The following is a 15,460-nucleotide window of genomic DNA, read 5'->3' as shown; positions in this document are numbered from 1 at the left end:
TGTAATTGTAGATAATGTGCTATGCATGATGAGCAAAGAGTAGTTTTTATATCTCTTATTAAAAAAGAAAAGCACTAATTTAATTTTAAATGTCTGTGAGAAAAATTATAAAGCAGAAAACTACAAACAGATACTGCCAGGCATGAGACCTTGTTTCTTTGGTAACATGAACCTGTTTAGAGGCTACTTTATCTATGACCCTGCCATGAATTTTCCCCAGTAGTCCTTCAACCGTGCTACTTGAACTTAGATAGAGACTATTAATTTGTCTCTGCCCTCCTCTGAAAAGACACACTGCATAGGGGCTTTGATCTGATCACACAGGGAGATCTCCTTATGGTTCATCCATTACGGGCTTGGAATCAGAGCAAAGACTCATATGATTACAGACGTCATTGTTAATTGAGCACTAATGTCAGTGTTCATTAGGAACAAAGAGACATGTGGCTTTGCAGCCAGGGCTTATTTTTCTCATCAACTGCATAATATTAAGTGGTACCTATGATACCAAAACCGCCATGTAACATCGTGGAAAGGAGCATATTGTATTCTAGTGTGGTTATGTTCTTTCAAAGTAATGTAAAATTACTAGAAGTCTGTCTGGTATTATTAAGTAGCCATTTGAATATAATTAGTTTAGGACCATGCCTTTTGCACGAAGGACACATGCAATAAACACAATTCAAAACACAGTTAGTGATTTGTAACTTTTTCTCTCACTCATGATCATGGGCTAGTTTTCTTGGTTTTTGAGAATGTCATGCACATGTGCCTCCCGCACCCCCAATTCACCCTCCAAAGCTCTTGTGACAGATTTCTAAGCCTGTCTCTTCCAACTATACCTATTCCTCCTATTCCTGTCACTTACCCTCATCCTGAATACCAATGGCAGAGATGAGTTATCAGCTGCTTTGAAGCATTGTCCCGCAAGCCTGTGATTTGGCAAATTTGAAGGAAGTACTCTTTCTGATGACAGCAATAAGTGGTACAGACTTCTAAGTATAGGGATGTGCCTCAGCTATCAGGTGAAATTCATCTCCCCTGGAACAATTTAGGGCCGGATTGTGATGAGCTCTTTGTAAAATGCTTTTATGTTGAATGATTTAGTTTGGGTTATAGAAACGAAAACAAATATTACATCCTGTTCTGAACTCAGCTTGAAGTCACAGGAATGACATGAATAGGGTCTGGGGTGGCAGGTGGGAGGGAGGAAGTGGGGCTTAAAGATCCCTTGCTCTGGAGGGAAAAAGATGTCAAGAACGACTTTTTCTGTGAAGGGACATAAAACTAGATGACTTTGAAGATTGTCTTTGAATGCCTGAGTAGTAAAAATGGGGAAAGAAACCCTTTCTTGTAACTCAGCTTGAATCATGATTACAAGTAGACAACTTTTCTAAAGGGACAAATTAGGCTGGCTAAAAGCTTGGGGTGAGGTTTAGGGGTGAATTGAGTGAACCATGATAAGTCAGAAAAGGAGTAGAAATGGGTGACTGTGCTGAATTTCTAAGCCTGCAGAAGCAGTTTTAGGAGTGGTTGCCTACCCTCATCCTCCAAAGGAAGGCCAGGAATTAGATGTAGAAAAATAGCAGGTAGTCCATAGATCACTAATTTCTGGCTTATCTGAATTAATTGAAGAGATTGGATATCAAGTGGGATCATTGGAATTAGAGAAGAGAAGGAAAGGAAAAAGAAAAGAAAACAGAAGAGAGGAGAGGAAAAAACAACCAAAGGTTTTCTTCTTTAGCCTGAAATATAGATGCTCTCTATATGCACTGTTCCGATAAACCTTTCTTAATATCGCCAGCTCTGCACATTTAAGTGACACTGTTTTGGCCACCATGCATGTTGCCCAATGTGTTCAATCCACCATATGAAAGGGAAATCTAGTCAGCTCTGACTCTAGGAACTTAGATCTCAGAGGTGAGGTCTGGGCTGCAGTCATCAGTGGGTGTACGGATGCTATTTGATAACATCAGTTTGAGTAAGAGTTTTAGAAAGTAAAATTGAAAGGAGGGATCACAGTGAATGCTGTGAAAGGAGAACATTTAAAGGATATGTGTGAGGAGATGATCTGGGAAGGAGCTAGAGATAAAGAAGGTGGCGATGCAAGAGGAAAACTAGAAACATGTAGAATACAAAGGGCAGAAACTAAGTCAACTCTATCTGAGACGAGAGGTTAAATACATTGAGGGCGGACAAATACTAACTGACGGTTTTAAAAAATTATTTTATTGAGGTCATATTGGCTTATAACATTGTGTAAATTCCAGGTGTACATTATTACATTTCAGTTTCTGGGTAGACTGCATTGTGTTCACCACCAATAGCCTAGTTTTTATCTGTCACCAAACACATGTGCCACTTTATGCCTTTTTCCCTCTCCTCCCTTCCCCTCTGGTAACCACCAATCTGTTCTCCTTATCTGTGTGTTTGTGTATTTATCTTTCGCATATGAGTGAAGTCATATGGTATTTGTCTTTCTCTGTCTGACTTATTTCACTTAGCATGATACTCCCAAGGTCCATCCTTGTGGTTGCTAATGGGATGGTTTTGTCTTTTTTTATGGCTGAGTAGTATTCCATTGTATATATATACCACATATGCTTTATCCATTTTTCCATTGATAGGCATTTGGGTTGCTTCCACATCCTGCCTATTATCAATAATGCTGCAATGAACATAGGAGTGCATACGTCTTTTTGAATTGTTGATTTCATGTTCTTTGGATAAATACTGAGAAGTAGAATAGATGGATCATATGGTATTTCTATTTTTAATTTTTTGAGAAATCTTATTACTCTCTTCCATAGGGACTGCATCAGCTTGCATTGCAACTAGCAGTGTATGAGCGTTCCCTTTTCTCCACACCCTCTCCAACATTTGTGATTTCTTGTCTCGGTAATTATAGCCATTCTGATGGGTGCAAGGTGATAGCTCATTGTAGCTTTGATTTTCATTTCTCTAATCATTAGTGATGTTGAGCATCTTTTCATTTTTCTGTTGGCCATCTGTATAGCTCTTGTGGAAAAATGTCTGTTCATATCCTTTGCCCATTTTTTGACTGAGCTGTTCATTTTTTTGTTGTTGAGTAGTGTGAGTTCTTTATATATTTTGGAAATTAACCCCTTGTCAGATATATGATTTGCAAATATTCTCTCCAAGTTGGTGGGTTGTCTTTTCATTTTGTTGATGGTTTCCTTTGCTGTGCAGAAGCTTTTTAGTCTGGTGTATTCCTACCTGTTTATTTTTTCTTTTGTTTCCCTTGCCTGAGTAGACATGGTATTCAAAAAGATACTACTAAGACTGATGTCAAAGAGAGTACTACCTGTGTTTTCCTCTAGGAGTTTTATGGTTTCAGGTCTTACAATCAAGTCTTCAATCTATTTTTAATTAATTTTTGTGTGTGGTGTAAGATAATGGTCTGCTTTCATTCTTCTGCACATGGCTGTGTTGTTTTCCCAGCACCATATCGCAGAGACTTTCCCTTCTCTATTGTATGTTCTTGGCTCCTTTGTCAAAGATTGGCTCTCCCCAGATGTCCATGTTTTTTTCTGTGTTCTTAGTTCTTTTCTGTTGATCTGTGTGTCTGTTTTTCTGCCAGTACCATGCTGCTTTGAGTACTGTCACTCTGTGTTATATTTTAAAATCAGGGAGTATGATACTTCCAATTTTGTTCTTTTTTCTCAGGATTGCTTTGCCTATGTGGAATCTTTTGTTGTTCCATATAAATTTTAAGATTCTTTCTTCTATCTCCATGAAGAATGTCATTGAGATTCTGATTGTGGTTGCACTGAATCTGTAGATTGCCTTAGGTAATATGGACATTTTAACTACATTTATTCTTCACTAACTGTATTTTATAATATGGTATCATTGTGGATTTCTTGTTCTTGGACCTTAGTTTATCTCTATAAATAGAGGAATTGACTCTTTTCAAGATGGAGAAATTCATAAAAGTGAATAAAAATGTAGAACTTTAGTTCAGTTAAAACAATTTTAACATCAAATATAATTTCATTGATATTCAAAAGTTTTTCAAAACGTGACATTGAACTAGGATATTTGAATATGTGACTCCTTGATATTATGTTAATAATAACAATCATAAAATTATTTCTATTTGCCATATTTTATTTGGCATTAAACTGACATTGAGAGAATTTTCACTTATTGAGAAGGTCCTAGATGCTGGGCTTTGTATATGCACCACTCAGGCATAGAAGCTAATGGCTAAAAGTGAGGGAGCTGGAGATTAACTTGGTGGTTTAAACACTGACTCCACCAAACACTAACTGTGTTACCTTGAGGTGTTCTCTAAGGAATGATGAGAAGAAGAAGGTCTGGTAAAGCAGACAAAAAGGGAGCAAAAGCACAGAGTTGATAGAGTTTTTGTGCAGATTAAAGCGCATGATGCATGGAAAATACTCAAAACAGTCCTGACATGTGGGAAGCACTCAGTATATGTTGGCATCATTATTATGATTATTCAGTTATTGTAACAGTTTCATAACAATTCTCTCACTATTCACATTCTATAGAGAAGAAAACTGGAGTTAGAGAGAAAAAGATACCCATGTAAAGTAAACACGGCTAAGATGTGGTTACAGCAGGACTAGAATCTTAATCTCTCTGAGTCTGAAATCCATTCATCTCCTAAAACACTGGAAGTTTCCAAACTCTTTTCTGAGGTTCCCTAAAGTTCTCAGAATTAATCTGAAGGGTCCACTGTATGTGGGATTCAGGAGGAGTTAGATGGGAGAATTTAAGAGAACTGAGAGAAAAAGGCTCTTGTGTCACTTATTTGAAGCTTCCATTTTCTCTGTTATGTAAATTTTGTTCCAATGTAAGATTTCCCAAGGAAAGCACTTTGCTGCTAAGAATAATAACAGTATGATCTTGGAAACATAATAAGCTATACACTCAAGGCCTTTTCCTATCTCCCGCCATAATAATCCAGAGTTCAATTTCACCATATTGACAAATTATCAGTGGGCTGTTGAATAGTGTCAAGGTTCTCAGATTAAGACCTACAATTCCATACTCTCTGGGGTACTTTAGGACTTCTGTTAAGGAAGAAGACAACTCTCAGCTTTTAAGCGTCTTGTTTTTAAGTATATTCTGTGTCCTAGTTTAGACTCTGGGAGTCTAAGCAATGTGAACTCTTGCCATAATTCAGCCAAACAGTGACTTCCTTTGATTTCACCCTGATACCAATTAACCAGTCTGAAAATGATATTGAGTTGTTTTTGCAAAGCTTCTGAGAAAAAATACAATTAGACTAGATACAGCCCTATAGTTTCAATCTCTTTTAACAAGAAATGAGAAACTATTAAACAAATTAGTGTGCTGCTCCTTTGTTCTCTTGAGTATAATATTCCTTTCACAGTAAGCCTTTTTGTAATAGATTTTATGTAAAACATCCTCTGCTGCCCGGTGAGGAAGTTATTTAAGTGATTAAATAGAGTTATTAAGAACTGCCTTTCAGAAAATTTGCAAAGTCACTTAGCCAAAGCATGCACAGAAGAAGAAATCTTGACCTGAACTGACTACAGAACCAAAGATTCTCCTCCCCATGGAAGCAAAGGACTGGGACCTGACTGGAACTTAAAAGTTGGACTCTTATCAGAAGTAAGGGGTCTGTCATTCAGGAAGATCTGGTGTTAAAATTCCTTCTCCATCTTAGCATAAAAGTTTAAAACATCATAAATGTTTAGCACCTTACCATAAATGCTTGAAGCCCACCAATCAAAACCTGTCCCTCCAGTGTTTCCATGTGCCAGCTCGTTCTCCCCAAACTCTTAAATTTCTCCCCAAATCCTGAATCGGGGAGACAGATCTGAGGGCACATGCCCTGTGTCTCCCTGCAGATGGATCTCACAGAATAAAGTTGATTTATTTTCCCAAAGGCTGATACTGTAATTAATTGGCTTGTATATGTGCCCCAGGCAAGAGAATCCCAATTTTGTGCAGTAACAGCACTTTAGGAAGACAGACAAGTCAAGAGACCATCACAAAATACTATGATAAAGGACATAGAAATATTTACAAAGCTTTGTTGAAATAGAGAGGAAAGAAGTAACCATGTGGGTACCCAAGAATGCTCTTCAGAAAAGGTGGCACATTTGAAATAGGTCTGAAGTTGTAAGCAAATATTTTCCAGAAGAGAAGAAAAGGGAGGGAATTCCAGATGGAAGGAATGGCATATGCAAAACCAAGGATGTAAGTGTTAGGGTATTTTGCTGGAGAACACATGAGCAATTCTAGAAGGGGAGCAGAGTGTGCCTGAGGGGAGGTATTGCAGGAGATCAAGCTGAAAATGGAGCTTGGAATCAGATTTTGAAGAGTCTTAAATGTCGGGCTGAGATCTTTGTACTTCCTTCTGTAAGTAGTAGACAACCATCCTAGGTTTCAAGAAAGAGCCTGCCATGATTAGACTGATTTGATAAGATAAATCTGGCTCTGTGTAGAGGAAAGACCAGAGTGGAAAGACACAAGAAGGAAGAGAAAAATGATCAAGTTCTCCTCTTCAGAGCCATATTTATTGACTGAAATATTGATTTATCTCCTTGAGCCCTGTCTTGTAGCTTTGAACACTCCTCATATTACTTTAAATGTGTGTGCTGCTTTGAAAAGGAAAGGCTTTTAGCCAGCTTGTTAGGTTTCTCAATAAAATAAAACCTAATTTGTAAGAACAAACAATCTTTAAAATACTTGAAACTGCAAGTACTTTGATGAGCCTGATGGATAAATTCATAAGCAATATACAGGACACAAAAATTATTAATATCCACAGAGGAGTTTTACAAGCACACTGTTTCACACTTTAAAAATTGATCTGTTTGGGAGCCCTAATATAATTTAGCAGCAACGCAAAGTTATTTATGCAGTACTATGGACCAAGGCTTCTCCTAAGTTAATGGTCAAAGATGGGCAAGAGTGTTAAAAACAGGCTTCATACTTATAAATTAGAGAACTCATCATAAATTATGCAGCTTTGCCTCTAAAATATAAGGAATTCACATACTGTGAGGAACTATGAGCATATTTTTATTGTGGACCAGCAAGAAGATTTGTGGGTGTTACTACCTCTCCAAGGCTGACTATTTATCTGAATCCACCGTCTCCTGTCCCTTTAGGTTTTATGGGCATGGGGCTTTATTAGCTTAGCTTTCTTCTCCCTTCTAGCATTTGTTTGTCTGCTGCAGCAGAATTCTTGCTCTGATCAACCATAGTGTGAAGGGCTTTTATTTGCTGTCACTAAAATCATCCAATGGCATATCGATAACTTTTGTATGTCGTTTCATGTATTGAATGAAATATCTCACTTCTTCAGTGTTGACCCCTTGACTATCTACTCCATCTGCTCTATCCATTTTAAGCTCTTGATACCTCCGGCTTGGGCTCCCTAGATGGCCTCTTATATTCATTCTCATCCTCTTTAATGACTTTTCCTCACCACAAAGAAAAGTGATGATTTCAAAATGCAAATTTAACTGTTAAAAATTATTGGATGTCTTCTCATCACTCATGTAAAAAAGACAAAATTCCTTACCTTGGGCTTCCTTATCTTGCATATATATCTCTCGAGTCTCATGTTAGACCACTTTATCCTTTCTTGCCCATGATCCAGTTACTGGGATCTTCCTTTTCTCCCATGCTAATTTCTGTCACAGGGCCTTTGCACATCCCATTTTCTGTGCTTAATATTCTTTCTTTGTTTATTTGCCTAGACAAATCTTACTCATTCTTTAGATATCAGATGAAATACTATTTTTTCACTAAAAGTTCTCTATAATCCCCTGCAGTTGTTCAAAGCTTCCCTTTACAGATTATCCTGACCATAAGAGCTTCTTTTTAGATGAAACAAGTTGTAATTTCTTGGAATTCTATTATTTGGGAAATGTCTCTTTTTCCCACTAGACAATAAGTTTCACAAAGGTAAGGAGGGGAGTATGTTTTTGCTCTCGTTATTTTTTTCCATTCACCTACTCGGTGGCTAGCACAGTCTCTGGCATAAATTAAACACTTATTAAATCATCTCTGAAGTTTTTAAAAATAAATAAACAAATGACTGCAGGGCTACTGGATTTGAAGTCTTGACTGTATTCTGGGTTTATAATTTACCAGTTGTGTGACTTTGATGAAGTAAGTGATCTTCTCTGATTCTCACTATCCTTACATGCAAAATGGGAATATAATATTGGTATTTAGTGTAAAAGACTTCCAGCAAGTCAGAGGAAACAAATAAGGGGGAGGGGAGACCAACAACCCAATGCCTGCAACACAGTGGTTATTCAGGATCACAGTTTTGGCTCCCCAGAAGCAGATGATGAGATGTAGCCTGGGGTGCAAGATGTTTCTTCAGGATTGAAGGGGAGCAGAATTTGCCACCCCAAAATATGCATTTTTGGCATAAGGATTATTTGAGGCTGGCTATTTTTTTAAGATACAGCCAATGTGAGAGAAAACCCAGTAGAAGTTACCCTTTTGTAAGACACATTTACATTTATAAGGAAATCACCATTAGTAAAGCTGTCTCCCTCTCTAGACCAGGAAGAAGAGCATGACTAAATCTCTAGAAACTCTTATCAATGGAGAAGGCAATGACTTAAATCTGCATAACAACCTTGCCCTTGTTTATTATGCTTTGCCTGATAACCTTCCATAACTGTGTCACTCCTCCCACCGCACCCTGCCCTCAGTCTCTTCTTTTGTCTTTGGCTGAAGATGGTATTTAAGGTCATGACTTGGGCCATTCCAGGAAGTTAAGCAGTTTTCCCAAGCATCTGCCATCTATACAGGAGGTATACTTGTTATTAAAATTCTGTTTGTTTTTCTCCTGTTAATCTGTCTTTTTATTACAATGGGGTCTTAGCCAAGAACCTAGAAGGGTAGAGGGAAAATTATTTTTTCTCCCATACAGGATCATTACATGTGAAAGGAAGGAGAAGGAAGCAGGATTGAGCAGAGGGAGAAGTTGAACTGTAATTCAAACCCAGCAAAACCTTATCCAACTCATTGCTGTCTTGCAACAAACTAAAATGGCTTGACCCTTATAGTATGTTCCACTTGGTCCCTGGACTCAGGCAGCCTGTGAACAGAGTGAGTTCAGTGAAGCAGCTCCGTGGAGCTGAGGCTCACCCTCATGGAGCTGACCACACTCCCAGCCTCTGGGCAGCAAGTCTGTCCTAGCTGCCTACTTTTTCTCCTGGCACATTTTTAGATGAAGTTAAAATGTCTTGGTGTGCACAGGAAGCAGCAAAAGAGTTTACTGAGGGAGGTAATGCCTGTAGGCAGAATGAACTGTCCAGTCTACTCTTAGGGAGGAGCTCCCTGTGGTAAGGACACAGAAGCTAGGCTGCCCCAAGGAAGATGTTGGTTTGGGAGATGGAGGAGACAATCTAGGCCATGGCATTGAGAGTGCTTTGCTGTATGAGCTGGACTCAGAGTCACTATCCCAGACTAGATGCCCAAGCCTGGGAGGATGCCATTACAGACTGCAGTGGAGGGGCAGTAGATGGAGGGACCACTCAGGGATGTACTTCCAAGAGACACGCAGGACAGAGCCTCTTGATTGTTATCATCTGATTCAGGGTCCAATTTCAGTCTTTTCACACTGTGGCCACTCTCTGAGCTCTCATGCTTCAGAGCTCCTGGCAACAGCTGTGCCTGGGAGAACTTGTTCTTGGTTCCTCTAGGTTTCACAGCCAGTTATTTCTCCACTTCTTTCTTGTTTTCTGGAGAAATCCCAACCTCATTGAGATTGCTTTTGTATTCCTTCATTTCTTTCAGTTCTTCTCTTTGTTGCTTTTCTGTTAGTTTCTGATTCCTCATCAAGGAAATTGTTCTTATCTTCATCTAAGCCTCTCACCATTTTTTTTGAATTTGAACTGTGCCTCCTACTCTTGCTGCTTCCTGTCTCTCTGTCCATATAGCTTTTCACATAGAAACTATAGGGGAGGAGGACAATTCCTCTACCATCTAGGTTCTTCCGGGTGGTCTAAGAATTAAGGTGGCTTGAAACAGAATAACAGGAGAAAATAAAACAAAGTTTAGTAACATGTATACATGGGAGAAACCCAGGAAAATCGAGTAACTTGCCAGAATGTCCAAAGCCACCACCTTTAGCATTATCTTCAGCTAAAGACAAAGGAAGGTGTTGAGGGTAGTGGTTTGGGACTTCAAAGGGGTGGAAGACAATTTACATGGAGATGGAAATGCGGATGCTTGCTGAACAAGTGTTTGCTGGGCCACCTATAGGCAATGTGACTGGAGGGACAGAACTTTGATAAAAATGGGCTTGTGGGTGCCTTTTTATCACATTTATTTTACATTATACTTACATTATCTTATGATATTAGCTCCTTCCTGGAGCAGGCCTTTTATCTTAAATTCTTTTAGCCATTTAGGGGGAGGTTTTCTTCCAGAGTCTTTTGTTCTTAAAAATAATCAAGGCAAAGAGACACATTTTGGAGTGGCCAATTCCTATCCCCCACAAAACCAAGAGTCATAAACCTCCTCTGGACATTTTTCTGGATCTTCAGGTTTTCAAACTTTCTTTCTTTCTTCTTGCCCGCTTTTGTCCCACCTATACTACCACTCTGTGCTTTCATTCAAGGGGACAGTTAGTCAGTCCATCAGTCACTCTTTCATGAAATGCCCAAACCCTGCATTTCACAAGGGTTCAAAATGAGCAGCCAAGAGTACTGATATTAAACCTTTCCTGATCAATGACAGAGGACACAGAAGACACTGAAGGAAGTGATAGATGCCAAGAAGAGGGAATTAGAGAGAGAAGTGCCAATTAATCTCAGGCTGGAGATCACACAGCATAGCAGGAAGTGAATGAGTCTGCTTTCGAGGAGACTAGGAAATAAACTCGACTTTACCACTACAAGTGATTATTTACATTTGTCAAGCACTTTTTACTTGTCTGTGTTTCAGAAATTTGAATAATGTGTAAATGAACTTGTTTAAAAGGAAAGAGAAAAAAAAAAACCAACAAAGCCCATGCTGATTTAAATTAATTTCACTATATGATTATTTATGCAATAAACATAAGACTAGTTAAAAAATTCATAGACTTATCATTAGTAAACAGCTATAAAACAAAAAAATTCATAATTAAATATATAAAACCCCCCTGCACATTAATAAAATTCACAATGACAAGCACGGATTTTTCTTGACAGGAGATCTTGTTTGGCTGAAATAAAGCCCCTGCTTGGCATGTGATTGCTACGGCACAGGTTCTTTTGCAATTGAAATGTCAATTCTACCATGTATGCTGTGGGAATCAAAACTGTGATCATTTTTCTCTATTCAAATTGTTATAAAACGATTGTTCCTATAGTGCGGTGTGATGTAATTTAACCTTCATTTGGCATATGCTTGTCACTCATGCAGTAGAATTGCTGCAATTCGTTCTTCATTACTGCCTAATAATTAAAACCATACCATTTGTTACTGAAAATTTTATAAGCAAGAATACAAATGTGAGTCCTGAAATCTCATGGAAACTTTTTTTTTTATAAACTGCTCATCCAGATTATCCATAATATACAGACAGTAATATTTCTTTAAATTTTTGGTATATATTGCTGGTGATGTCCAATGTTACTTTCCTCTTCAATTGAAGTTACAGAATCATACTTTTCAACTGGATACGTTGCTGCTCACATAATACAGTGTATTTCCCAATGTTTGTTGAAGCTAGATGAGGCCGTGTGCCACCAAGAGAAATATCACTGTAAGTTTAATGAGGTAGAGCCATCAAGGATATTCAAAGAGAAGATGATGTGTCTTTCTTTTCCTGCTTTCTCCACTCTGCCACCTAGAGTATGGAACTGATGGATGAATTTGGATTGTGAGGGCAAGAGGCATCAATGGAGATGTTGGAGTAGAAAGCTGAGATGCTCATGAACTCATGACCATGGGCAGCCAGACAACTCTTGGCTTTCATTTATATGACAGACAAATACAATTTCATTTTTCAATTCTCCATAAGACTCATAGTCCTGACATAAAATTATGAAATAGACTTGTTCAACTTTCATCACATTATCCATAAAATTCCTCAAGATATGTGTTCTCTTCATACATTCACATGGAATATAGACAAGAACCTATGCCATAGAGACAGGTTCAAAAGCTGGGCTCAACCATCTATTAGCTGTGTGACTTTGAGAAAGCTGATTAATTTCTCTAAGCATTGGTCTCCTGATTTATAAAATGGTGATGAAAATATCATAGTGACATCGTGAGGATTTAATGTGATCGTGCACATAAAGTGGTTATCACACCAGTCAGCAAAACTAAGTAAATAATGACTTGAAATTGGTGATGATATTGATGACAATGGTGAGGATCTCGGCCTAAATAGCGACAGTGGCCTCTCATTGCACTTCCATCCAACCCAAAGATAGATAAAATATTAAAGAAACAAAGTTTACAATCTTTCTGAAGATTTCTCAGAGATGCCGGAAAAACTCTACACGTAGCTCAACAATAAGCAGTTTGAGGCTTTATTGAATTTTAATACAAAACTATAATCTTTCCAAATTATACAAGAGAGGATGCAAATTCCTCTTTCAGATGATGATTTTTCGCCTACAATTTCCCCCCTGAGAGCACGTGTGTTATGAAGCCATCCAATTCATATGTTGCCGATGGCCTGGCATGTCCTTAACAAGCACATGAGCCCCTCGCAGTGCACCTTGAGGAATTTAGCATATGGTCGTCAACATCTCTGGATTGTCCAGAGTGCAATTCGACATGAATTTCTGTTAAACTGCAACTGATTAAACATTACATGGCATAATATTACATCTGATGGAATTAGGATGTTGTTTCATTTTAAGTATTTGTGTCTGTCCTTGATCACCACATGACAATTTCCCCCCTCAAAAAAAAATACATGTCAGTCATTCCTAATGACATAGCAGGTTTGGGAAGACAAACAGACTTCATTAGGCTTCCAATACACATCTGGAAGAGAAAACACGTTGCAAAAATCTATTGAATTTCAGGATTTTGCCGTCTTGGTAGCAAATGAACATTGTAGCGTAGACTCACTCAAAGTATTTACAACTTAATGTACAGAGATGAAAGGACTCCAGCTATTACCTCAAAACATGCATGTGATGAATTAATCATTTCTACAGTTATAAAATTTTTAAATTGGAGGTGAAGAGAACAAGTAGGTTTTACATGTCTTAATGTGCCAAATGCAATGATAAGTTATTTACAAATAAAGTATTGCCTCTTTTACTATTGAAATAATTGTGAGAGGCGTTATTTTGCCAGCTTTGTTAGAAAGTTTCTTCAAGGCTCATTGCTAGTAATTGACTGCAATCTCACAACCAATAAATGATGTAGGCAGAATTCAAAAGTGTGCTTATTTAAATTCAAAGATTTTATTTCATGTATATCACACTGTAAGTAGCAACGAAGAGATATGACAGATTAAATTGAAGTTTCGTATTTATTATATTCTAATGCAAAATTGTTGTTAAAGTAATAGAGAGGTAGATGGCTCTAAAGGACCAGTCGTGTTGTAATTAATGGTTTATTAAACATTGTCTGAGACATTTTGGGATTGTGATTCCCAAAACAATCTTTGAGTGATGTTATCATGCTACTCAGTTTATAGATGAAGAAACTGAGATCACATCCTGGTGGTAGCCAGCACATCTATTAGCAAATCTGTCAACCTTCTAAAAGTTTCAGGACTAAGTATTCCCTATGCTAGGAAATTGATCTCAGGAGATAATGTGGGACAGGTTTTCACCATCTCTTGTCCTCATATGCCTCTCTCTCCTATCCTCTGATGCCTCAAAAGCATATGCCCAGGTAGCCCATGGTCCCAGAAAGATGAAGCAGAACAGCAGCCAAACTTCATCGTGGAGACTGACCCAGCCAACCCTAGTCCAAAGCAGCTGACCTGCCAGCCCTAACTAGATTCTAGCAGAAAAGGGAGTGGAAAGAAAGGACTATGTGTTAAGGCACTGTAATGAGTATGTTTATAAGTGTGTGTGTGGGTATGTGTGTGTGTGTGTGTGTATATATGCATATAGATTTCCAGCACTGGGCTAGAATTCCCTACAGTCAAAGAAATTTTAGTATTTTGTGGGGAGAGGATACAGAATCTAATATTGTCCCTTTTAAGAGGAAATATCTTTCTGGAAATAGAGATGAATTTAGTCTTATGAGAACAAGGCACATCCTGAAACCAAGGCATTGAGTTGTCACAAGGAGCCTTGAGAAATCTCCCATTATTCCATTTACTAAGGGGAAGCCAAAGGCTACACAGTTCAGGCCATGGCACTCAATTCATTTAAAATAATGTAATCACCTTTTCTTACAAAATGCATTTAATCTCATTGTGAGTCAAGCAAAATCAAAAGTTGTTTTGTTGTTATATTGCCTAATTACCCACTCCTCTTTTGCTTTTCATGTTTTTAAAACACGTTTATACACACACCTAAAATAATCAATAATAATAATTTTAAAAAAGCCTGATCCTCTGTAGTAGTCAAAAAGACTTGATTAAAAACAGTGGTGTTTTAAGTCTCCTGCAAGCTTCTCTTGTTGTTGAAAGGCTTGGAGAAAAAGGTATTTTAATTTCTTTTCCCCTCAGCAAAGGAATTCGAATAATTCATATAGTTGTTGTGTGTTGAGTGCCTTTTTTTGTTTTGGTCCCTTTTCTTTGTGCTGGCAAAGGTGCAGAGACTGTTAGGTGTTCTTGGCCTCTTTATTTTGTAGCTTTGTGTGTGAGCCTTGTCAGCAACAGCGATCCAAGTCTTGGATTTTACAACTTCAAGGAATGAGTTGATTTAGTACGTGGAGAAAAGGAAATTTCACAAATGTGCGTGCTTGCATCAGTGGAATTGAGTGTCCAGTCATTCAACACCCCAAATACGGAATATAAGATCCCTGTAAACTCCTTAGATGGACCAATCAATGGATTGATTCATTTTTATATTTGTTGGGCCAGTCTTTCTCAAACATTACTCATGTGTCAACAGAGGAGCCTGTAAAAACACCGACTCTGATTCAATAGATCCAGTCTGGGACCCGAGGTTCCGCATTTCTAACACTTTCTGAAACGATATCAATGCTGCCTGTCCACTGACCACACTTCAATAGCATGACTTGAGGCCACCACCGCCCTTGAGAATTCAAGAAGTGGTTACATCTTAGAGTTTCTGCTCGTCGCTGCTGTTATTCACTATTGTATTTCTGCAAGAGATATTTATTGGGCTGCTACTACAGACCAAGAACAATCCTGCACAGAAGTGCAGTAAGGAAACAAAATCCCTGTCCTCTCAATAATTCTATTCTTTTGGGGACCACGGAGAGATAAAACAAACAAGTGTGGTAGGCAGAATAATGCTCACCCTGATTAATGCCCACGTTTTAATCCCTGGAATCTGGGAAAATGTTGAGCTGTATGGTACAG

General features: G+C 38.2%; 1 pseudogene; it reads right to left on the bottom strand.

The window, feature by feature from the left end:
• Positions 1-9,353: 9,353 nt before the first annotated feature.
• On the bottom strand, positions 9,354-15,089 carry LOC106837474 (PSME3-interacting protein pseudogene; annotated as a pseudogene).
• Positions 15,090-15,460: the final 371 nt, after the last annotated feature.

Source organism: Equus asinus, chromosome 28, assembly GCF_041296235.1.
Source record: "Equus asinus isolate D_3611 breed Donkey chromosome 28, EquAss-T2T_v2, whole genome shotgun sequence".
Lineage (NCBI taxonomy): Eukaryota > Metazoa > Chordata > Mammalia > Perissodactyla > Equidae > Equus > Equus asinus.
This window is presented reverse-complemented; position numbering and strand designations above follow the sequence as displayed.